The sequence below is a fragment of the Poecilia mexicana genome, unplaced genomic scaffold (genome assembly GCF_051168715.1).
Source record: "Poecilia mexicana isolate PSO_F unplaced genomic scaffold, ASM5116871v1 scaffold_14, whole genome shotgun sequence".
Taxonomy (NCBI): Eukaryota; Metazoa; Chordata; class Actinopteri; order Cyprinodontiformes; family Poeciliidae; genus Poecilia; species Poecilia mexicana.
The window spans coordinates 23,386,539-23,410,472 of NW_028263383.1; the positions used below are offsets into that span (position 1 = coordinate 23,386,539).

The window sequence follows — 23,934 nt, forward strand, 5'->3', positions numbered from 1 at the left end:
TCAGACTTGAATAGGTGGAAATTTCAAATTGTATGTGTGACCCGCAATTAGTCAATTAGTAAAGACTTTTATTGTTGCGGGCCCACTTCCTGTGTTGCCCCAAAACTCTTCAACTTATTTAAAGCCCCGCCTCCAGCACAGTTTGAAGAACATCACCTGTTCCACTGTGATTGTGGCTAGATGTTGGCGTTTTTGCTGACAATTCATCCTGGAAATTCACCCAAAATCTCTGAATCCACAGATTTGATCTTTTGAACTGTTGGCGTTGTTACCTGGGCCATCACCAAGACTGTCACAGCTGATTGTGGTCTAGTACGCCCCACTCTCTTCACAAAGGTCAGGTTTTTTTTTTATTTCATGATGGATCAGATCCTCAGATCCTCTTTGGAACCGATGACGAGCTAGGAAAAGGACAAGAACTCTGATCTTTGAATTTATTTATTTTGAATTAACTTGTCTCTGTAATTGTTTGTTGTTGTTTGTTTCCCCCAAATCACTAATATATATACATCAAAACTACAACATTCCTTTGTGTCTTCATTCACACCTCAGGCTCCTTAAAGAACCATCTTCTGATGCTGCTTTTGTAGCCGCAGTTAGTTGCGTAGCCCATATTTGTTACATATGGAAAAATTTATAACACTTGATTACATTTTTAAAGTTATAAAACAATGCTGGCCTTCACAATGGTGAGACCAGCAAGCACTAACCGGTCTCCAAGGAAACAGAACATAGCTGAGAAAAGAAGGAAAGTACATAATTTTCATGTGAATGTGAGGAAGTGTTTCTTTTTACCATTGTGAAAGGTTCTTGTGTGTATTTAATCTCCAGGGTGACTGGGGCAACGGCAAAGTGGCACAACATGGAGAGACATTTTCAAACGAGTGACGCAAGCAACCATGCGAACTACCCACCAAGTAGCGAACTACAAATGGAAAAAGTCTGGGAGTTCAAGACACATTTAATCAAACAGTAGACTTTTTTTACGAGAATGGGGAAATGCTTCCAAAATGCAATGCAAGCCTCATTTAGAGCTACAAATTTATTATTTTAAGAAAATAAGGCATTTTCAGACTGAAAGAAATGAGCAATGATAATTGCAAAAGTTGTGCTTAAAAATGAGAAATATGGAACTGATGTAATCTTGACTCTTCCTGATGTCCAACTGGTGGCAACTACAAGGGCCAAATTTTGCTTAATTTTTCACTTTCAGGTGATAACTAAGAGCCCAGGTTAACATTTTTTTCTGTGCACTTGCAGAGAAAAAGTGCTGCACTTTCCCTCTGTGGAGATGGCTCTGAAAAACAATGCTTCTGCATCTGAGACTTTTGACAAAGTTGCAGAAAAATATTCTCAAGAAAAACAGACTTGGGCAAGAGTTTCAGAACAAGCTGTGTGATATTGATCAGCTTGAGCCATGTGTTTCATTTGTTTCTGATACTTTCATGGACATGGATACAGGATGCATTACTGAACAGCTAAACACAATGTTCAGCTTGGATCCTGGACAGTTGGAAATTGAAATCATAACATTACAAAATAATTTTCACTTCAAAGCCTATGAAGTGGAGGCTTTGAAGTGGTGAAGCACCAAAGGCTTCACCAAACCTTTCGTGCCTTGCATAGGGATGTATAATGTACATCAGCTATGTACGTTGCCAACCTGTTTGGCAACGTACATAGCTGGTGACAAACGAGTGACACAAGCAACCATGCGAACTACCCACCAGGTAGTGAACAACAAATAGAAAAAGTCTGGGATTCAAAGGCTGAATCAAAGGCTGATTCATGAATCAAAGGCTGATTCATCTTTGTGAATCAGCCTTTCTGATAAGAACATCATTAAGAATAAACAAAGTTGAAAGTTGAATTTAACTATTGAACAACAAATGTTTGTTAAATGTAGCAAGATATTTTGTTCAAAATGCCGCATATTTGGTAATAAGTTTACTAAAAATAAGAAAATTGATTTCCGTATCATTCATGTTAAATGATAGACAATTAACCTAACATGATAGAAAAACATAGTGCGATCATTAAAATCTTGTTGAAATGTTGCTGAACTGATAACAAATGTAAATATTTTCTGGGGTGTGAAAGGTTGCCTTCTTCAGCAAAATACTAATTAACCAGACTGAGTGACTCCCGCCTTAACAGTGACTGGCAATTTTTTTTTTTTTACCAAAACACTCTTAAAAAGTGGACAATAGCATTTAGTGAGAGGTGCAAATTATTTACTATGTTTGAGCTTACAGAGATAGAATCACCGTTGGTGTTGTGTGGTTTCTTTTAATGCAAATAAAACACAGAAAAGCCTATGAAAACAATAATATCCAGATTCTAACCTTTACATAAGAGATGTGGGAATGGGTCACACAGCCATGCACTCTCTCAGTCTCAGGTTCTTCTGACACATGCACAAGCTCAGGAGAGTCCACGTCATTCAACAAGCTTTGATGCAGAGATGGGGAGTCTTTTTCTTGGTATTGAAATTGTTGCAAATTCTGAAGAGCAGGTGAAAGATTTGCAGTCAATATTAGAAAGAACTTGAAAATCAAGACTGGTTCTTAACAAAATGTAAAATTTTATTTACTAATGTCGAGAAAAGTCGAGCTCATCCCACTTCTCCATGCTGGAGATTTTAGTTTAATAACAATGAATAAAGTTATCTTTAAAACTAATTACACAGGTAACATCTAGAGCCAACAGTAGAGTCAGACTGTAAAAAAATAATCTGGTTGTGTGTGTTGTTATTGTGTCCTGCAAACTTTGCTTTAATTCTACTTTTTTCTATTTAATCATAAAAAATCACAGTCAGGCAGAAAGAGAGTCATGGAACAGGAAGAGCAGGTTTCCTGAAGAAAGAGGATGAAAGCTTCCAGCCTGCAGTGAATAAAAATAGTTCAGATTACTCATTTTGAGCATTAAAGGTTTAAGGAATAAAATCTAAACATTTTGAGTAATTGGATAAAACCCAGAGTAAAATACTTAAATTAATAATGATAACTTATGATTAAACCAATAATTAATATTGGTTTAACCAGTGGTTGATGTTGGTTTGATTATAAGAATATTTGCACTTACTCTTACACTTGTGGAAGTACTTACAGGTGAAAGAAGTAACTGTAACATGGTGTCAAATAATTAGATTTCCATTAATGTCTGTAATAACTCACATGACTGTAATAAGAGTAACTAATAAGTAATGGTTATTATAAAATTATAAACGAATGCTAAATCAGAAACTAAATTGTTATAAATGTGATTTTGACATTGAACTTGAAATGGTGTAAAATGTGTAACTGTAATTAAAGGTCACTGATGTTGTGTTGGAAGTAGATGGTAGGTGAAAGGTCAGGGGAAAAGAGGAACTGATAGAGAGCAGAGGTGACCAAGGCCTTATTGCTAAACTTTAAACTTTCCTAAGAAAAGATTAGACGCAAGAGGACTGTTGAGCAACTTGGGACATTAGCACAGACATCAGGACATAATGTCTCCAAGATGGTGATGGGTATGAGATCATCGGACCAAGTAGTCGGACAATGAGACAGGCACAGCAACAAAGCTAGCCAATGCAAACACACCAAAAGGGTGGATAAACCCTTTATAAAGTGGGTGCAAAAGAGGAGTCTTTGGTTGGATCCTTCAGGCAGCTTCGAGCCAAGATCAAGATGGACAAAGAACTCTGCAGCTGAAGAAGATCCGGGGCCACAGAGCCGAAGACTGTTCTGCACATGGGGACCAACCCGTTAGCCCCGCAACATGTGGCTTCAAATTGCACTTCTCTCACCAGCTGGGTTCGGACCCCAAAGACAAAGACCAAAGCAAAGATGAAGAACTGGTGTGTTCCTTCCATGAGACCAGCTCGTCTACATCTCGAAGGACCAGAAAGATCGTGAGACGAGGAGAAAGGAGCTACAGAGCTGCAAGACAAGAAGCTGAGGACCGCTACGCCCTTGAGGAAGTCACCGTGAGGCCCAAGACCTGCCGCTCTAAGTCAGTACTCTTCCTGTACTGTGAGCCTCCTGCTGCTGCAACACCTTCTTCATCATCAGGCCAGTTCTGGGGTTCAAGACGCCAAACTCCGTTCGTCTCTCTCAAAATTTCCCTTTTTTAGTTCACAGTGTCAGCAATAGGGAAAGACAGGCTAGATTATTGATTTTACTTATTTGATTATTTCTGTTACTGACTTAAGCTGTACTGACCCTTGCAAAATTGCCTTACTAATAAATAATTAGCATTAAGAAAATCTAAAAGATCTTGTGGACATTCAATTAATGAGTCACCTTAAAGTTCTTTGATGGTTGTAAAATAGCTATGAAGTTTGATTCTGGGAGGAAAAAGTGGAAAATGTTTTATAGGTTGCTTTTAGCCAAAACTAAAACAACACCCTTGGGACTCGCCCGAGTCACTAAAACCTACCTGGTTCAGTAACAAGTGCAAGTTGTAATAAAGAGAGTGACCGTTAACAGGTGTGCTCTGTGAAACTAGCTGATTTCAGGCTGCTCGATCTGGCTAATTCACAGGGTGAAAAAGGGTGAGACATCTGAATGGAGGTCGTTAGAAACTGTTGAGAAAATAAATTTAAAATAAGCTAGTTTTAAAACTTAACATGTCTTGATTCAAATGGCCTAAATTGTGGTTTTAAATCAGTAACTTATTCTGGCCTATTGACCGTTATTTTACTTGTAGTTACAGCAGATGGTTTGCTAGGATCGTTTGAACTGCCTTTTGTCTGTGGGAAAACAATACAGTGGAAGTTGTAGCTTTTCACACTCATCTGTGAAAAGGCCGTAAACACGGCAGGGGTTTCTGGCTTCAGATAGAGGGTCAGAGGTAGCTCCTGGTTGGATGAGCAAAGATACGCCTTATTTGAATAAATTAAATACAAGAGGATAAAACTTTCTACACAGAAGTAACAAATCAGATTTGCTCTTGCAATTCTCCAAAGATGTCTTTGCACGTCTTTGCTTTTCTTTCTTTCCTTCTTTCCATTTATGTCAGGTAAATGAATGTATGTCTCCGTTGTTCTGCTGTTTCTGGTGTAAGTTTGTGCATTGTCTTACTTCTAAATTTATGCATTGTCTTATATTGGATTAAACTCTGTAATTCTGTGACGTCAACACGCATTGTTGTTTTCCTTGTGGTTACACATGGCCCTCCGAGAGGACCTGGGATCCAGAGGAAGAGAGAGAGCCAAACTTTTTCCAAAGTTAACTATTTTAGATTTTCTTCCTTAACATTTGGGGGCTCGTGCCGGTTCTGGAATCTCGGTGGGCGGCTGTTTGGCCCTGATTGATCCGTTTCGGCCCGACGCTTCGGTGTGGTAAGACACTATTTAATTGTTTTTTGGTTGTCTGAAGCGCTGTGTCGTTGGACCGTCGCTGATTGCTCTTGGTGTGTGCGGCCTCACAGAATTTAGAAACTCCTAAACTCCTCCTAAAAGAGTCTGTTGTTTGAAGAGAAAATACACATTACAGGGGATCGTAGCGGATCCAGGCAGTAGGAGTTTACGTTACCTCTGTCCTAAAGCTGGGTTTCTTTTAAATTCTTTACCCTGAGGATCCATGCCTGTGCCTCAACAAAAGAATTTCGGGTGTCTGTGTATTACTTAGCATGGGCTTGTTTCAGCCCGGAGATTATGGCTCATCTCCAGTGGACTAATAATTGGACTGGTTTGGGATTAATTGGATAGATTTGGGTTAATTGGACCGAGTTGTATCACTCGTTGAAAAAAAAAAGGACTGATAGCAGGTTGAATCACCTTTACTCTGGCTCTCTGAACCGGGTCGCCGTAAGTAGAAGTCTGTTACTGGATGTATCGTCTTTCTCTGGGACCCTGAATCGAGTTGCCAAAGAGTATAAAGGACTGAGAATAATTAATTTAGTACAGGTTGAATCACCTTAAAGGACTGAGACAAGTTATTTAATTTGGTACAGGTTGAATCACCTTAAAGGACTGAGACAAGTTATTTAATTTGGTACAGGTTGAATCACCTTAAAGGACTGAGACAAGTTATTTAATTTGGTACAGGTTGAATCACCTTAAAGGACTGAGACAAGTTATTTAATTTGGTACAGGTTGAATCACCTTAAAGGACTGAGACAAGTTATTTAATTTGGTACAGGTTGAATCACCTTAAAGGACTGAGACAAATTCTTTCTTATGCTAAATTTAGGCTAATTTTTGCCTTGGGCATACCCAGCCCTAAAAGTTATTGAATATAAGTGATTAACAGTGATGGTTTGTGAAGAAGTTTATAAGTAATAAGAGAAGTTGAAATGAGAATAAAAGAGATTTGTCGAAGTGAAGTTGGAAGATTAAAAGATGCATCATACGTTCTTTTAAGCCGGCGCCTGTCATTTTCTTTTCTTTTCTGTCTTTTCTTGGCTGAACTACGACGTCGTCTGTGTCTCTGTGTTTGTGTGCGTGCTTGGCTGCGGGTTGATCTATTGCTGATTTTGTGTCTGTCTGTCCGCCATTTTATGTTTCACTGCGCGCTGCTGTCTGTCTCTGTCTGAGTTGTGTTGAGATTGTGCAGAAGAGATTTGTGTCTTATGTGTTTGTCTGTTTTGCTGGATGTTATGTTGCTGTGTTTCTGTTAACTCATGCTTCTGTGGGACAGAGATTTCTCCATTTTGGTTACAGGTTTTACAGGTTTTGTTTCACAGAGCAGGGGAGCTGATTGACCACTCCATTTGCATTTTGGGAGTGCTTCAGTTCTGTTAGCATTGACATTTGCAGCTCACTCTTTCAGGATTCTTGGATTTTGATGTGAATTTCTTTTAGAACTGTGTTTTATGTTGTAATGAAAAGTACAAAATAACAGATTTACAGATGTTTCTACTTTCTCAGTGGGAGAAATGTGTGGCATCAGTTCCAGGCTGGAGCACTGGAATGATCTCATTGCTTTTTTATAATATTGTGACATTGACAATCACTTCAATTTCTAGGTTTCCTGACACAGGATGGAACACCATCACTGATTGGAACAAGGGAACAAAAATGAGAACATATGATGTTTTTCTCCTTGACAGTGTTTTTTACACTGTTAATGTAGGACATGTTGGAACACTAATGAATGACTTTGTTTCTTGTAGGACGATCTTTGTGTGCAGCCCATTTTGCATATTACAAAACCACATGGACGGTTTTTGGGGTTTTCCTACAGGGGGTCTAGTTACTGGGTAGCCATTTAATAACAGTGGGCTATCATGAAATACGGTTGTGTGTATAAAATGGAGTTTTTGAAATAGGTTCACTCAGAACTGAACAACATTTGAACTACTGGATAATTATGTTTCTTTCAACCATGGTGTTATAATAATTGTGTTTAAGACTTTCAACAGGACAAATTTTGGTTTGTCATCTGGGGAGAATTGGAAAGTATATTTGTTACGTTATAGGTCAACTGATGTAAAGATGCCTTCAAATACTGAGAATGGGGTCTTCTTCCTGCTCTCACGGCCGTGTTGGGGGAGGATCACACCTCAATTTGTTTGGTCAGCTTGATCTGGGGTAACATCCTGCATCTTTCTTACAATGGGGTGCTGATGAGTCTGCTTGAGTGTGAATGAGAGTGAATGTGTATGCAGATGGCCTTTGATGGGTTTTTAGGAAGCGCTATGTGAATATGACGTCATTTTAGGGAGTAGCTGTGTGATATTTTTTCTGATTTTGTACTGTTTAGACACAGTGCAGGTTTTGTTACATAAATATACTTTTATTACTGTTTTACGGACAATTTTAAGGTAATGACGATTACATATTTTGGTATCACGATCTGGTTAAAGTTGAATCGTCTGCTTGTGCAGTAGAATTGATACGAAACGAGAATTCAGCCTTGGCTTAAAGCAGATAAATGTCGTTATTAGGAAACTGTCTGGTCCACTTTGACTAACACTAACAAACTAACCTAACTTCTAACTAAATTAACTTGGTTTATATGTCACATGGGTAACTGATTGGACATGTTGAAATTTTAGCACAATGGGGAAAGTCCCCTATTTTGGTTTTCCACCTCTAAATTGTTTTTCTTTTTGAAATAAGAAAAACACAGGGGGATGTTATAAAGATAAGATATTACAGATAGAACTTTGAAATTTACATCATCTCAGTCTAGTTTGAATACTAGATGGAAGATTTGGAGAAATGGTGGAACATGTTACAATATTTTAGTTTTTCAGCAAATTATAACAGTAACATAGATTCAAAATTGTTTTCAAAATGATAATTTTATTATATCAACAGGGGGAGAAGGAGAAGTAGACCTTACTTCCTGGTAAATTTTTGGATACGGTTAATTGTAAATTAGTTAATCAATAATATTGAGTTGTTCATTCAACAATAGTGAATTATGGATTTCTTTGATGTAGTCACATTGCCTTCCTGCTTGACTAAAATATGGTGTATGTGATATAGAAGCTTCTACTAAATTAGATTTGATCATCTAAAATTGAACAGCTTTAAACAATATCTATGTCATCTTTATTTCATTTAAAATTGTTGATAGATTTCTGCATCACTGCTGATTTTTAATTATATACAGTTGGGTGTAAATTGTTAATTTTGAGGAAAATTTTGGTTAAAACTGCTATGAAATTCAAATAAAATGTGAATAATTTCTGAAATTTTGAAATAGGACTTTGTCTTGAAGCGAGGGACAATAAGGATGTTTGGTATTTAGTAGAACAATATGAAATTTATAATTATTTGACAAAATGCAATTCAATCACAACTTTTATGAGTGTTAGTACTAGGACATTCTAGAGTTTGTTCTAATTCTTTAATGAGTTTGTGAGGTTGTGATTTTAAAATTTGTAGTTATTTGGCACAAGCAGAGTGAATGTCATCGAGGTATTGACGTGAACAGTAAGTGTCATTATTTTCTTAATTCTGGCACATCTGATGGTGGAATGTTTTAACACATTTCTATGTTTATTTTTGCAGTTCAGGATTTGAGGCAGTTGGCCGTTTGTGCTATAACATCAATCACAATTCTAGAGCCACACGGGAGGATGCATCACAAGATAAAATTAAATTTTATTTGTAATAGTTAAAGTAACAAAATGTGGCATATATAAGTTTTGATTTTTTAATTACTTTGTATTATTTTTTTCTCTGGCAGTTCTCCTTCCTTCTGGCTTGATGGCGATCTTGGGGGCAGGGTCTTTCAAGCTCAGAGATCATGGGACACATCAGGCCGCTGTTGTTGCTGCTGAACAAGGACATGATGATGCTGAACTGTGCCCATCTTCTGCTGGACTGCTGTATAAAAGCCAAAGCTATTGAGTGCTGCTCACAGGACCTGGCAACAGATGTCTGCTTTGAGTGTTGCTTTTCACACCTGGCTGAAAACAAAAGGGACTCAGGCGTTATCTGCGAGAGTCCTCTACGGCCGGGAATCAGCAGGGAGTCGGGACCACAAAGATCAAAGCCTTTTGTCCAAACCCAGACGGGGGTTTCAGAGGATGACTGATCTGCTGTGTTTCTACGTCCTGCTCTGTCGACCACGAAAGGCTGACTGACCAAAGTTAATCAAAGAGGGACTGTATCCAGATGTTTCTGCACTGCGGGAATGACTGCTACTCTGGACACCTTCTGATTCAGCAGATAAAGAATTGGGGCATGGCAAGTCGCTCAGCAGTGGTCCTGTTGTGTGTTCTCATGTTTGATCCTGGATTCTCACCTCTGATCATGTGACCTGAGCGCCAAAGCCCACTCCTGGGGTTTTCTTCAGTCTGCAGGTTGGAGACGAAATGGATGCCAACAAAACTTGGTAGTGGTGAATAAGTTCTTTTTTATTTTTTTAGTGAGTGATGCCATTTTTTTCCCTCTCCTTAATTTAGTTATAGCACAGATGCGCCCTGTTGCCTTCATGTCCTGAACCCCTGCAGTGAAATGCTAATGTGTTGAGGACATCCTATTTCCTGGTGTCAGAGGTTTTACAATGCAGTTAGAGAGTTGGTGTGAACCAACTGTTACGACTCTGCATTTCTCGGAAATGCATTAACTTCCTCCATGATTCACTCTGTTTGTCTCACAAAATGCTAATGTGTTTTTCCCTTCCTGCCTAAAACAGGAATGGGAAAGGAACTATTACAATTACATAAGTTTTTCTTACCCATAGCTGAATTGCATTGTGTGTTACGCTTCAACTACAAAGACGATGGTTTAAATTTTATTTGGCTCATATTACAGTGGCTACCATTCATCCATCCATCCATTTTCCGTCACCCTTGTCCCTCAGTGGGGTCGGGAGGGGTGCTGGTGCCTATCTCCAGCTCACGTTCCGGGCGAGAGGCGGGGTACACCCTGGACAGGTCGCCAGTCTGTCGCAGGGCAACACAGAGACACACAGGACAAACAACCATGCACACACACACTCACACCTAGGGGCAATTTGGAAAGGCCAATTAACCTGACAGTCATGTTTTTGGACTGTGGGAGGAAACCGGAGAACCCGGAGAAAACCCACGCATGCACAGGGAGAACATGCAAACTCCATGCAGAAAGACCGGGGCTGGGAATCGAACCCAGAACCTTCTTGCTGCAAGGCGACAGCTCTACCAACTGCGCCACTGTGCAGCCTGGCTATCATTCAGTAAAAACTAAATTTGAATTTAAATGGATTTTGAAATTAAGGTGTTAAAGTGGATTGATGGGTGTCTGCAGAGCTTACTGAGCTAATGGCACCAAGTTCTGTGTTGATTTCATAAATTTACATCAAATATTGAATTTTTTGATTGAGGTGTGCAGATTGTAACAGCATCTGGGACACCATGTTTGAATTGCATCCAACTGTGTTATATGATGCTAAAGTTAGCAGTGGCAGCAGGTTTCATCTCAATGAGTTGTATGGGATTTTTATTGTATTCTATGACAGAACACATTTGTTCTGTTATAGAAACAGGGGGAAAGGAATGGAATTGATCTAATAAGCAAATTTTTAGTTTGGATCTCTCTTTACTTCTTGGCAAACAAGGTTATTGAAGTTAAATCAAAATTCATTAAATATGAGCTAACTATTTGGACATGGAATAACTAAAATTTATAAATTGAATATACTAAACTTAATATTACCTGTCAAATAATTTACATAAAACAGTGTTTCTTAAAACAGGGAAGGTGATTGTTGGATTGTTGAATCTCTTCATATGATTTAAAATGAGTTGTTTAACTAAGACATCCAGGAAGGTCTAAACTAAATATTTATATCATTTAATAAACTTAGCTGTATCGAATTTTTCCCCAAAACTGAAAAGGCATTGATAATTGATAAACAATATAAAAAGGGTAATTAAGTATCCAATTAAATATTTTATAAATAGGTTTTCAAAAGAATAAATGGATCAAAGGTAAAAATGGTTGAAATTTTGGGGATTTAAAACTATGATTGGAATAAAATAAGTCATTTTGATATTTAGTGACACGGTTAACTTTACTCATGTAAAACAGGTTGATCATTCTTTAAGGTTTTAAAATAGAAAATATTATGATTGAAATTAAATTGGTCTAAATTGGAGATTTAAAATGAACAATTATGGAACTGCTTCTAAAATATGGTTAAGGTTTGGGTTCAACACGATAGGAAACATTGACTTCTCATGTAGGCTTTATATAAAAAGAGGGTCAAAATATTGACAAAATACAGCTCTAAAGGAGAAGCTTCTTCTGGGTGCTTGAGGCTCCCCACTGGCACCTTTGGGGATCTATGAGTAGCAGTGTGGTGGTGTAGCCATGGATGGAATGATAAGGGACAGTTGGGGGCCTGATTCTTTATGGGGGTTTTGTGGTAATGCCTTGGTACCATTCCCCTATTTTCATATGCATTTCTTACATATGCAACACCACACATCAGTAGGGTTTTGACCTCGCAATCATGAAAAGAGTAGTATGCAGTGCTCTTCTAATTGTTGTTGTATGGGATAGACTTCAAACTCGTGTATGACAAAAGTTCCTCTTATTTCAAAGTTCCATAAACCACTTGACCAGTGAGAATGTTCAATGGTAAGGAAGGATCTGCTTGACAGAAATCTGTAAGATTTTATCAGTAACTGCTTTGGTTACATTGGTAATTAGGGGGCTGGAGTGGCACCTTTGGTAGCACTGTTCTCTTGCAGCAAGAAAGTTCTTGGTTCTAGGATACATATGATAAATAACTGCAACTAAACTCTTTAGATATTTGTTTTTCCTCTATGAGAATGGACAAGTGAACTACTTAAACATTAAAGATAAAAAACAACCTTCACATTTTTAAAAAATAAGAAATAAAATACATTCTACTTGAACCAAATAAAATACCATTCTGTCCTGCAGGCAGCTAAGAAAGCACCCTGGGTGCAGCTGTTTTCACCACTGGCCTCTAAAAGGAAACAAGGCCCCAATAAAGCACTGTAGACTATCCATAGCTAAAGACGCAACATTTGATTATTTCAGTCTGCTATGAGGCTGTTTACCTTTTCTTAGTGCCCTGGAATAACTTGATCAGGACCCCACTAATTAGCCAATCAGCAGATAATGACTTGACATTGGCCATAGGCCGCATTCCCTAAACTCATCTTGTCTGTCCACAGTAACTTTGTTCACAGTAAGTGTGGTACCTGGGCAGTAATAAGAGTTTAGGATGATTGATTTAAGTCTTTTATAGTGTATCATTGGGATGTTGATCCATAAAGGAGCTTTTCAAAAATGTACGGTGTGTTCACTACTTCCAGCTAAGGTACACAGAGCTCTAGATGCAAAAAACACTTTGCTGTTTTTATTTCTGGTAGTTTTAGTTTAATCATTTTATCCATCCTTAGTGAGTTGGTTGAATAAAAGTTTTTAATGGTGAACTTAATTTTGTTAAATGAATAATAAGATACACAACATCTTACTATTCAGATAAGGACAGTGCTGGACATGTGCCTTCTTCTATTTTAAAATAAAAGGCCTAATCAGGCACATATGATAACAGAAACTTAATTCTTTAGATACTTTATTTGAAGGGGGGTGAATAAGACTGACATGACACTGTCATTAACATGACATAGCATCTGTCATGAACATGAATAAGCCTTCACTTTAAAAATTAGGTAACTATGTTATTAAAGGTAAAGTTTAAACAGTAATGATTTCTTTACCTTTAATAACATAAAGTTACCCAATTTTTATAGTGCAATCAGTAATACTTTTATAACAAATTTATATCAGTAATGATTTCTTGGTTAATGTCAAGTTGTCATAACAAAGACATTTTGAATAATGTCAATTTTGTATTAAAAGTGTGACGAATGACGCTTTATGACAACAGTCATAAATATTCATGAAGGCTTATTCATGTTCATGACAGGTGTTATGTCAGTCTTATTCAACCCCCTTCAAGTAAAGTGTTACCGTCTTTTTTACTGCAGTGAGCCTCGATGTAGCCAAACTCCGTCAAGTATGTAATTGTTTTTATGCCATGTTAGATTCGTCGTGTTGATGCATGTTGACCTGCTTCAATTTTCTGCCGCAACACGAAAACTTCCCCATTCACTCAGTGAGTTATAGTTCCACATCGCTTATACTTTGTTGGATTTGTTGCTGCGCGTTTGCGCAGTGTGAAGGAAAGAGGAGACCAGCTGCACAGGCAGGTTGGAAATGAGATGCAGGTGATCAGTTTGTGTGATCGACAACAAGAGACCGTGATCGGCGATCACCGATCATACACTTTTTCACGGAAATTGGCCGATCATCGGTGGCCGATCGATTGGCACACCTCATATATATATATATATATATATATATATATATATATATATATATATATATATATATATATATATATATATGTAACCCAGGCTTTCCCTCTTTGGATCTGCAGCTGATGGAAGACACCCTATGGACTCTGCGTTGTGTTTTATTTGTGCGTGAAGGTGGGATGTGATCCGTGCAGAAAAGAGGAATCGGACACAGTGATCGTGGTTGTGGTGAGACCTTGGCGCGTTTATTTCGTCCACCTTACAGGCAGTAAACACACTGTCAGCATTCAACCGCTTTTTTTCTGTTTTACAAAACAATCAAGCATCACAAAACGATCAAACGTCACAAACCAATCAATCACCAGAAAGAAAATGTAATCTGTGCCTAACTGGCAATCTGAACCAATAGAAATATATATAATGTTCATTTTTACACCGGGCTAGGGGAGCTGCTGCTTACCTTACAGGCAGTAAACACACTGTAAGGAATACAACAGTTCGCACACAAAAATCCCCCGCACTACGGTGTCCCCGGCAGGACAAACATGCCAGGATTGCGGTGGTACCAACAGCACCCTCTTTTGGGACACTTGTGCACTGCTTTACATATACACTGCTCAAAAAAATAAAGGGAACACTCAAATAACACATCCTAGATCTGAATGAATGAAATATTTTCACTGAATACTTTGTTCCGTACAAAGTTGAATGTGCTGACAACAAACTCACACAAAAATCATCAATGGAAATCAAATTTATTAACTAATGGAGGCCTGGATTTGGAGCCACACACAAAATTAAAGTGAAATGTTGCCTTTATTTTTTTGAGCAGTATATATATATATATATATATATATATATATATGTGTGTGTGTGTGTGTGTGTGTGTGTTGCTGCTTTGTGTGCTTTGGAGTTTCTGTGCTGATTAATTTTTTTGCGAAGCGATAAAAGCTGGTAGCTCTTGAATTGCTACAAAATAAAGCTGTATTTCCTTCAGCCCACTGGCTGCAATGTTAACACCTTGAGATGCCATGAGACCTAAATTCTGAACATCATGGCATGGAGAGCATCCCAGTTTTCCATGTCTGGCATATAACCATTCATTTTATCTTTTAAACTGGTTCTATTGATCCTGTGTCCAGACAGAGGGATAATCAGTAGCCCAGCATCATGACCTGTTTGTTCTGAAGATCCTGCAGCTTCCACTTCTCTTCCTAACATGGCTCCTCCTCACCCTGACTCTCACACTGATAGGAGGAACCACAGAGCTCTGTTAGGTTAAAGCTCATCTTCTGAAGTTGGGATATTTTTCCCAACTCCAGGTTCCAGAGGAATCACCTCAAACCAGATGTTGGACTGGATTTTATTTCACTGTCATTTGTGAATGTTAGAGCTTCATTTTCAACAGTGGAGCTATAAAGGTTGAAAAAGGTTATTATTTTGGAGAAAATCTCATCAACATCAATATTTCCACTAAATAAGAAGCAAAAAATTTGTTTGATAGAGGAAAAGCCTCTGACTCTGATCCCGACAGCACCAAACAATTTTTTTTATATTAGACAATTAATTTAATTTCACATAATTATCTAGGTAGAAGCCATTTGTTTGTTGGATACTTAAATGAAACATATTTACCGTGTTTGATGTTTGTTGTAAATGACGTATACTCACAAAGAACAAGATAATTAGTCCAAGTTTGTCATTATTGAACGTTCAGAAATTACAGGGGCTGTGATGCGTCAAGACAAAGGTAAACAAGGGTAAAATAACCCGAACAGGTGATCAACTCTAAACCACTCGCACCTTTTTACTCTCTGTCTCTCTCTTTGTCATTAAAGCACACCTGTTGCCATGGCAACCTCCTGCTCCCCAAGCAGAGGTTATGTTAAAAAACATAACATTCAGTCCGTTATGATATTAGGTTTAAAGGCTTGATATTTATTTTGCATCATTAATAAGCCTCCCTGAACACAGCGGTGGTTGATTAGTTAATTTTAAACTCCTGCTCTGCTAGTTATTTTAGCATGGAACAGAAACGCACATAATTGCGCAACACCTTGTTGAAACAATAATCACTGAGATTATTATTGTTGTTGTTGGGTCATTAATTTGAAGACGTTTTATTGATTTTTTTTATTGTTGTTCTTTAATAAAGTTATGAACGTTTTAAGCGAGTCAGAGGAGGACCTGCTGGTCTCAGCCTCCTGGCGGCGTTCAGTTTGTCACCTAATGCCGAGATTGACGTTTTGCACCGCTGCTCTAGCAAAACACGAACAGTTCAGAAACAATATGAAATGGGAAAAAAGTTATTAACTAATTAAGCCATATTTTAGATTGTTCTTGAAAAACTAATCAGTCACGGCTAATTAGTGGGCTGCACAGTGAACCCATTGATTTTTTTACAGCAGACAGCCGCTCCCCTCTCTTGCAGGTACCCCTGCAAGAGAGGGGAGGGGTACCCCTGCTAAATCTTTCAGGGGTACGCAGTACCCTGCCTTACCCCCTTACTTTCACCCCTGTATGTATACATATGTATGTATATATATATATATATATATATATATATATATATATATATATATATATATATACCAACCTGTGCACCGCTTGGATTGATTACAAGAAAGCCTATGACTCAATGCCACACACCTGGATCATTGAATGCTTAGAGATGTACAACATCAATAGGACTCTAAGAGCCTTCATTGCAAACTCGATGGGGCTGTGGAAAACCACCCTTGAAGCCAACTGCAAACCACTTGCACAAGTGTCCATCAAATGTGGCATATACCAAGGAGATGCTCTGTCCCCACTGCTGTTCTGCATAGGCCTGAACCCCCTTAGCCAAATCATCAACAAGACTGGCTACGGATAACGACTCAAGAATGGGGCCACAATCAGTCACCTCCTCTACATGGATGACATCAAGCTGTACGCCAAGAGTGAGCGAGACATCGACTCACTGATCCACACCACCAGGATCTATAGCACTGACATTGGGATGTCATTCGGACTAGAGAAGTGTGGCCGGATGGTTACAAAGACATTGGGATGTCATTCGGACTAGAGAAGTGTGGCCGGATGGTTACAAAGAGAGAGAAGGTCGTCCGCACAGAAGGGGTCTCACTCCCAGAAGGAACAATAGCAGACATAGAGCACAGTTACAAGTACCTGGGAATACCACAAGCAAATGGCAACCTCGATGAGGTCACAAGGAAAGGAGCTACAGCCAAATACCTCCAATGAATAAGGCAAGTCCTGAGAAGCCAGCTCAATGGCAAGAACAAGATCCGTGCAATAAACAGCTATGCCTTACCAGTAATCAGATACCCTGCCGGAATAATTAGCTGGCCAATGGAAGAGATAAAGGCCACGGATGTTAAGACTCGGAAGCTACTAACCATGAATGGAGGGTTCCACCCCAAATCCAGCACCCTGAGACTGTACACAAGCCGTAAGGAAGGAGGCAGAGGACTAGCGAGTGTGAGAGCCACTGTCCAGGATGAAACATCCAAGATCCATAAATACATCAAGGACAAAGCCTCAACGGACGATGTGCTCAGCGAATGTCTCAGGCAATGGGGAACAGAGGACGAGGTGCTGGAGGAACCATCATGGGAAGACAAGCCCCTACATGGGATGTACCACCGACAAATAACTGAAGTGGCTGATATCAGGAAATCCTACCAATGGCTGGAAAAAGCTGGACTCAAGGACAGCACAGAGGCCCTCATCCTGGCCGCCCAGGAACAGGCCCTAAACACCAGAGCAATAGAGGCTCAGATCTACCACACCAGACAAGACCCAAGGTGTAGGTTGTGCAAGGAGGCCTCTGAGACAGTCCAGCACATAACAGCAGGGTGCAAGATGCTGGCAGGGAAAGCGTACATGGAACGACATAACCAAGTGGTGGGCATAGTGTACAGGAACATCTGTGCAGAATATGGACTGGAAGCCCCAAGATCAAAGTGGGGAACACCCCCAAAGGTGGTGGAGAATGACTGAGCTAAGATCCTGTGGGACTTCCAGATCCAGACAGACAAGATGGTAATGGAGAACCAACCAGACATTGTGGTGGTGGATAAAGAACAGAGGAAAGCCGTTGTGGTGGATGTAGCAATACCAAGTGACCACAACATCACGAAAAAGGAGCATTTATATTTGAAACTCGGAGATTATTTTTTGTTATTTTTATAAGTAAAAGAAACCCCTTTGAAACAAGAAAAGTCTCCGCGAGTGCTTTTTATTTTTTATTTGAGTGAGTTGAAAACCTCCTCCTAAAAGACTACTCTTGCATTTTTGTTTTTTGGACTTTATTGTGATGCAAGAGTGGCCATAACAATATGTTTTAGCTCATTAACTTCACATTTCTCCAATGAATATTTATCAAAGGTTATGATTAGAAGGTTAAGTTTCTTTTACTTTGTTTTCCTGCGGTTGTAGACTTGGCAGTAGAAAATTGATAACATAGGAATAACAACTTTATATCCCTTTTAACAGGTTACACTTGATTCTCCTGAGATGCCTGTGGAAACGAAGTGCATATGAAGTTTGTGCTCAGCTGGGAAAGCTGAAACATGTCACTTTGACTTCACATTCTGGGGAACATGCTATGTTGATAAAGGCCTAAAATATTTCTTGGTGTAACTCCATTAATTATCTGTATATACTATTGTGTCACCATAAAGGATAGAATAATAGTAGAATAAATGCACACCAAGCTACAAATAAAATGTTAAATTATGAATCATTTTAGGAAAATAATTTATGAATGTATCCATAGTCAGTGGATGAATTATACGACACTGGTTAGGAAAACAAGTGGATTGACTTTGTATGTAATAGAAGAATCTGAAAAGGAATTGAATCAACTAACCAGCTTGAAAGTGCTAGGGAGGTAATCATTGACTATTGACCTGCAGTACAGTTACATGAGGCATTTTGCTTCTCAGGTTTAAAAAGCTGGCAGTAACTGTATGGTCCTATTTTGAACCACTTAGAGCATGAAATGTTGTCCCATCTCTGATGCAAATACTTGGAAATGTCTTCCATCAGGGATCTTCTGCTAGATTTTACAGAGTAGCTTTCAAGATGATCATGCTTAAAGTTACAATAGGGTATATGCCACGAGAGGTGGTGACGTATTTCCGTTTGAATTTATTCCACATAGGTTGGTTCCGGGTCCTGCTTGCTCCTATTGTTCTTGGCCGAAGCTGCAAGATCTGTACCATGAAAAAGATGCAAAACTTAAAATATCTGTGAGCTGCTGGTACAACGACTGAGTTTTGTGGTGTGCCGTTGTTTCCAGTAATTAGTCGGTACCATCCAGTGCTTAGTTTTTTCATTTTCCAGCTGATATCAAGGCAACAGCGGACTGTAGCCAAAACTTAGCCACTACAGCTAACACGCTGCCTGCTATTTCAAAGCTTGAGGATATTGAAGATCCAGCGTCAGAAATGGGAAGATGGGGGATATAAAGGGAGTTGTATGTGGTTCGTTTAGTGGAATAATTTGTTGGAGGAAAATAATGCCGGAGGAAATCTACTGCTACGGAAACAGGCTGAGAACAGAGGCAGCGATTCGGCACAAGGTAAGTCAATACGTGTGTGTTGATGTGCGTTTATGTTATATGGAGTATGAAATTATTTTTAGGCAACTCCTTAGTTTTTGTTTATGTGACAATTATATAAAATACATTTAACATGCAGTCGGAGCGATACCGAGCACGGTAATTTAAAAACAGCCGAGAGCAGCAATGCTCCAAACCACACAAGAAGTCAGTCAGATTAAGGTCCAAAACCTTAAGTGGCACCGACCCACATAAAAAACCCACAGAACAAATGGTGCAAATCACGTATTTCCTGAATCCCGAATATATGATTATCTACCTTTGCTGTTTCATCATTATTATCCACGTTAGAGTGAATTTTTCCACTTGACTGCTATAATCTGTTCTTGCGTTACACAACGTAATTTCTATTTTTTTCCCTCTGAGATTCTGCTTAGAAAATGAGGTTATGAAGTTACATCCTCCTGCTGCTTTTTGTTTTTAAAATGGTTAACGGTTACTGTGGGCAAATCCAGCAAGGACCAAGTGAAAAACTCCATCTCTAACACAGAGTGACCTGTGTACCGGAAGCAGGCTATGTGGAAAAAAAATGCGGAAGTGCTAAAACGGAAGTCCGTGGCATACACCCCATTGACCTCTGATGTTCAGATGCTACAAGTGCTATTATTTACAAATACTGTAATAGTGATGAGGCTGACATGAGTTATCCCAACCCAAGACTTTGGGTAGGAATATAGTACAGGGACAGAGCCCTGAGAAACTATTCTATAGAATAGAATAGTTCCATGTAGTTTCACAGCATATATGTATAAGTACACCCACATTTGCATTAATTAACCCACATTTGCCAATATTTTGAGCAAATATAGTCTGTCTTAGTGAATTATTTTGAAAATACAGATGCTGTACTTGTGCAGTTTCCTGTTGGAGTGGTATGATCTTTGAAACTTGTTTCAATGTCTGGCAAACATGGAATCAGTTCTAATTTTGGCGGATGTCTCTGTGGAAGTGTCACACCATGTAAATGCTCTCATTGATTAAAATGAGTGCATATCTGAGCAGAGCAAATCTGAATGGAGTATAAATTAGGGGGAAGTTGAAGTGACAAAAAAACATTATTCTCTCTTTATAGAACATATTTATTATATTTATCTTGCATATTTATTCTCATTTTTTCAATTGCACATTGTTTTTGAAAATTTAAATATTACCATGAGCTAGTTTAATGCTTCAGTTTGTACTTTATAGCACAGTTAAAACTGGGCTACACACATATTACGTTAATTATTATGAACAGGAACTTTTGTCTGTTGTATTTCAGGTATGTTGATGAACTGGACTAAATAATCAGATTTAGATACTCACTGGACCCGTTTCTCCTCAGCCTTTTTCAGCTCGGTATCTCTTTTCAGCACAGACATAATGGTCTTCTGCTCTTCCTCTGTCAGAAAACCCAAGTCAATCATGGTCTATGCCATCACTCAATGCACCATCCTGCATGAAGTTATCCACTTCAGTTTGACTCAGGTGGTTGAACCTTCCACATAAATCATGTTATGACAATGAAACATAAGCCAATCAGGTATCAGCCCATGTACAACAATTCTTTGAATTGAATTATTAATCCCAATTTTCTTTTGAGATTAATAAAATATTTTTGAAATGAATAGAACTGAATTGAATTAAAGTTTTGCATAACTTGAATGTTGCATGGTTTGAAACTGTGCACCCCGAAAAACACTGACAGAACTCCACTATTGGGCAAGTTGTGCCTTTAAAGGCAATACTTAAAACACATAACATGAGCTTTTGTCATCTGGGAGATTAACTACTTCACTGTTGAAAATACAGGAGTTAGCTTTTAGACTTAGTATGTGGTATCCTTTAGGATTTCATTTTTGACCTGTTCATCTGCCTGATGAAATACCAGAGAAACAATGTTTTTTGTTTGCCTTGTTTTGTACATGTTCTAAAATGGATATACTTTACATGTTCATAGTGTTTGAAACTTTCAGGAGCAGATCTATTTTTTATGTAAGACACAAAGACAAACATGACAAACAGCCATGCACATACATACTCATATCTAAGGAGAATTTAGATCGACCAATTAACCTAATAATCATGTTTCTCGACTGTGAGAGGAAGTTGGATACTCCATGCAGAAAGACTCTGGGCTGACATTCAAACCCAGGACCTCCTTTTTTAACCTTTTCTTAGCTTTGACTAGAGCAAAGTATCAATTATTTTGACAACTCTAGTAGACAGTCCTTGGAACAGTCAGCTTGGAACAGCCGAGGGACCAGGAACCAGAGACCCAACTGAGCAGCTAGGATCAGTTACATCATTCTAATGTCCAAGTTCCTACTTCAGACTTCCAAAGTAAAGCAATCGCAGCCTTTCACTGTTACTTTTTTAAAATATTTTTTGTCAGTATCAGCTGATTCTTATCCTGTTAATATTGCGCAGCAGCATTAAAAATTAAACCATTTCTTTGCCAAAACCTTCTTTAAAAACATCCACAGTAATACACTCATCAAGAATGATTAAACATTTGCTTCCTTATTTATAGTAAGTGTTGTACACACACTGTTTGGATGTGATGCACCAGGGGATGCATCTCTGTTTGTATTGTAAGTGAGTAGACTTTTATAAGTTCTAAAATAATAAATTATTTTAAAAATGGGTAAAAGCACTTTTTCAAAAGGTGGAACTAATGCTATTTTGCTGCAGTGCTGCTATGGTCTTGCAGATCATCATATTTAATCTTAAATGTGCAGTGGTGAGGCAAGTTGTAAACAACCCTGCATATCATGTTAAAAAAGTAAAAAAAAATAGTAGTCATTTCCTTGTTTTCATGGTAAGACTTCCCTGAGAGATGAGAATATTCATCTTCAGCTCTAAAGAGATAAGTAATCAAAAACAATTTAAATGTCTAGAAGTAGCCTACTATTTTGTAACTTTTCCAAATGCAACTTCAGCTATGTTTAATCCCAGTTAATCACCAGTACTTTGTTAGAGAATTTTTGCTCTACAACTTAAATTGTTCTTGTGAATTTTAGCATCAATACTTGTTTGTACAACAAGCAAGTGTGAAGTTGGTGAATAACAGCAAAATTAACAAGTAACTCTTCAGAATAAAACACCACCACAACTGACAGCTTTAATAACTACTAACTACAGCCTAAGTTATTATAGATTTAATTACAATGCTTTTGAAATATCAGATTTGTAATGTGCGATGTTGCATAGTTCTCTTTTGATAATGATGGAGTGGAACAACTAGTACTTCTTTCATATTTGAAGGTCTAAAAAAGTTCAACTATTGCTTCTTTTGCAAATGAATCTTTCTTAAACTTTCTGTTCTAAAAAATTAAAAGGGACATTATAAAACCATAAAGAATTTCACCATACAAAAACAAATTTAATATAAGAAAGCAAAGAACTTACCTTCCTCAAAATCTCCTTACTATGTGAAAAGTGAACTACAATTGGCAGCTGTAGGTGGGAGGAGCTGCATGAACAGTCTCAGAATGACTGGAAGGACTGCTGCCACATTCTTTCTCTGCACAATGGTACAGACTTTCAGTTTTATCTTTGCTACACATACCCTCATTCCCTGGAGTCAGGGGTGTTTAACTACAACAAGAACTAGATCTAAGTCTAATAAAAACTGAATTCACTCATGTTGTCACTCATTAAAGACTCCCAATATAACCTGATTATCTTTCAGCCATCATTTTTGTATAAGGTTTTATGTAAGTTTTTAAATATAATAATGACTTCAACTGATATTAGTTGTGTAACTTTATACAGGCTGCCTTTAACCAACTTTAGCAATAAATATTATTCTCCACCTCTGTAAACTTTTTCCATCAACTGTAATATGGAACTATAGCTTGCACTCCAACAATAGCATACATGTATCAATACCTGAGGCTCAGAAACATGATGTGTGCTATTACTTGTGTTAATAGTTTTGAATTAACATGGCGATGTAATTAACAAAAAAACATGATCATTGCCTTCCTGTGCAATTTTGCTCAAAAATATTATCGCTTACAGCACAGTCTGGGGTTTCTCCCCTTTCCTTGGATTACCACTATGAATCCAAGCAAAGGGCCAATCAGTGAACAGAAGGAAAAGTCGTAAATGATGAAGTTGATTTTATGCTCTGTTTTAGAATTGTAGACTGCCTGTAGTTTTAGCAATGGCAGCGTGGGAAGCAAACAAAGCTGTTCAGTTCGTGTTGGCCATGCTTCCAAATACTGAATTAATGTTAACAGTCATCTCGTTCAGGTCGGCTTTGCAGTGGAAAACGGTTGTTTACAACACAGGCAGCTTCAAGCAGGCAGCTACATAGCATATAATTCAACACTATGTTGAATTGTAAAGTGCAAACATTAGTGATTATGTAAAATGTAAAACTTTTCAACACAATCCACGCCTACAAGAAGCAATCTCAATAGCTGAAAGCCCATATCCTCTGTTCAGAGAAAATAAAGTAGGACAAGCGGCTGGTTTTTCCCACTCTAATATTTTTAAGGCGTTACTGTGCATGATACTTTAACCAGAAAATAGGGCTGAAACGATTCCTTGAATAATTTTTTATTTCGGTACCTCAAATATAAAAATCCTTA

The 23,934-nt window shown here is 38.2% G+C and overlaps 1 long non-coding RNA gene across 1 annotated transcript; it reads right to left on the minus strand.

The window, feature by feature from the left end:
• Positions 1-2,065: 2,065 nt before the first annotated feature.
• On the minus strand, positions 2,066-23,206 carry LOC148155554 (uncharacterized). Its single transcript, XR_015765227.1, has 3 exons — positions 22,745-23,206; positions 20,660-20,735; positions 2,066-2,504 (listed from the first exon to the last, which is right to left on the minus strand). It is a non-coding gene; the product is annotated as an uncharacterized LOC148155554 (long non-coding RNA).
• Between the last annotated feature and the right edge of the window lie 728 nt (positions 23,207-23,934).